Below are 2,724 nucleotides of genomic sequence, written 5' to 3' on the forward strand. Positions count from 1 at the left end.
TAACCGGTACCCCCCGGAGCTCGTGTCTCTAGCTGCATATGTAGCAGAAGATGGCCTAGTCGGCCATCAGTGGAAAGAGAGGCCCATTGGTCGTGCAAACTTTATATGCCTCAGTACAGGGGAACACCAGGGCCAAGAAGTGGAAGTGGGTGGGTAGGGGAGCGGCGGGTGGGGGTTATGGGGGACTTTTGGGATAGCACTGGAAATACAAATGAAAAAATACCTAATTAAAAAAACTGAGAAAAAAATAGACAGCTCATCCACCTCAAAACTGAAGAGAGAAAGGCAGGAGTCAACTGATCTTATAAAACAAATTTATCTAACAGGTATGTCAAAAATGTTTCACCCAAATACATGTGGTATAAACATAGTTTATATTCCTTGATCTCATTAATTAATGGAACTTTCTCCAAAACTGACCAAATTAAAAGTTCAACAGAAACAAGAAAACTGTAATAACAGCTCCGTACTAGTTAACCATTATAGATTAAAGATAGATATTAACAAAAAAGACACAATGAAAAGATTATAAACTCATCAAAACCAAATAATAAATCATATTGAAGAGAAAGTAGGTCAAGGCAGAAATTAAGGAAGAAACTAAAGACTTTCTATAACTTAGTGAAAAATAAATACATAGAATACATAAATTTATGGGACAATACAGGTTTAAAAGGTGTAAAAAGACAATTTCACAGCACCAAGTACCTACAAAAAAATGGGAAGAGGTTTCATGCAAGTAACTCACCTGAAAATTCTAGAAAACCAAGAACAACAACAACAGCAACAACAACAACAACAGACCACATGCAAAATGAGTAGAAGGCAAAACATAATCAAACTCAAGGTCATACTTTAAAAACTGGTACTCTGCCCAATTGGAAATTCTAAAATAAATGAATATTTTCTCAAAATGTATCACTTACCAAAAAAAGATTAAGCTTAAATAAACAATTTATACATATGTATAATTTTTAGTGAGTAGAAGAGTTTAAAACACTTCCTAGCTGGTGCTTTCTGCAGGGGCAGACTGCTAGGTAGTCTCCACTGAGGACACCACAGCCTGAGGCATCCCAGGAGATCAATTGCACTGCATCTTGTAAGACCCTCCCAAATTGTGACAAGGTGCTCCCCACATTAGACCTCCCCCTTCCCTTGGGCATCAAGTCTTTAGAGGATTAAGCTTATCTTCTCCCACTGAGACCTGTCCAGGCAGACTTTTGCTATTTATATGCCAGGGTTCTCAGACCAGACCCTATATGCTCCTGATTGGTGGCTCAGTCTCTGGGAGCTCACTGGGGTTTGGGTTATTTGAGACTGCTGGTCTTCCTATGGTCTCACTATCTTCAGCTTCTTCAGCTTCTTCAGTCCTTCCCCCAGTTGAAAAAAAGGTGTCCCCAACTTGAGTGCAATGGTCAGGTGTAAGTATCTGTGTCTGTCTCTGTTTGCTGCTGGTAGGGCCTCTCAAAGGACAGACATGCCTGGCAGGTTCCCTTCTGTGATCACATTATAGGATTAGAGGATGTAGAGAAAGAGAAACACTCCTACAATCTTAGTGGGATTGCAACTGGTACAATCAATCTGGAAATCAATCTAGTGGTTCCTCAGAAAACAGGTCTACCTGAAGACCTAGCTATATAAACCTTACTTGAGCATATATTCAGAAGACAACTCACCATACCACAAGGACACATGCTACCCCATGTTCATACCATCCTTATTTGTAATTGCCAGAAGTTGGAAACAACACAGATATCCCTCAAGCAAGAATGGATACAGAAAATGTGGTTCATATACACAGTGGAGTACTATTCAGCTATTAAAAATGAGTGAGACCTACAAAAGGACATACATAGTATGTACTCACTGATAAGTGGATATTAGTCCAAAAAGTACAGAATACTCTAGAAAGTGTCAGGGACCCAGGAGATAACTCCCAGGACACATAGGGATGATCTTAGCCAAATGCCAAACATTAGGGAAAGGGAACTAAAAGAGTGAGTCTACCTCCAAAATATAGGGCCTCAAGTAAAAGGCCCTAACCCACAGTCAAAATTTCAGACCCACAGTCAAAATTTCTGACCCAGAATTACTTCTGTCTCAAAGAACTGAAGAGACAAAAATGGAGAGGAGACTGAAGGAAAGGCTGTCAAATCCATCTCATGGTGGGGCACCAAGGCCTGACTCAATAAATTATTGCAAATTATTATTTCCTGCTTGCTTTTTGAACTTTGTCATCCTAGAAATTTACAGTTTTTTGTTAATAACAGTACTTTTGAAACTGCAAAACATGTTTCACAAATGATTTATGTTATGTTTTCAATTTACCTTCAATTAAATTATTATATTAAGTAAAATGTGCTGGTGAATAATTGGTGCCATGTTAATTTGTATTTTGGAATTCTAATATTTTTGAAAACACATTCAAAATCTATACATTTTCAAAACCACAAATGCAATGAAGCCAAGAAAATTTCCAGCAGAATTAATAAAACATTATATTATATATTTGACATATTGTTAATTATAGCAAAACAGGAGAATTTATCAAAAACAGAGCGTTAAATCAAAAGCAATGTTTAATGAAATATGCTGCAATGCATATAGAGTTTTTCCTTGATTATTAGTTATTTTAGAACAGTATTACAAGAAATATTTCTTTTGTTATATTTTGTTATATTTCTTTTGCGCCGGGGTAGCTAGGGCGGAGGGTCGGCTGACACT

The sequence above is a fragment of the Mus caroli genome, chromosome 15 (genome assembly GCF_900094665.2).
Source record: "Mus caroli chromosome 15, CAROLI_EIJ_v1.1, whole genome shotgun sequence".
Taxonomy (NCBI): domain Eukaryota; kingdom Metazoa; phylum Chordata; class Mammalia; order Rodentia; family Muridae; genus Mus; species Mus caroli.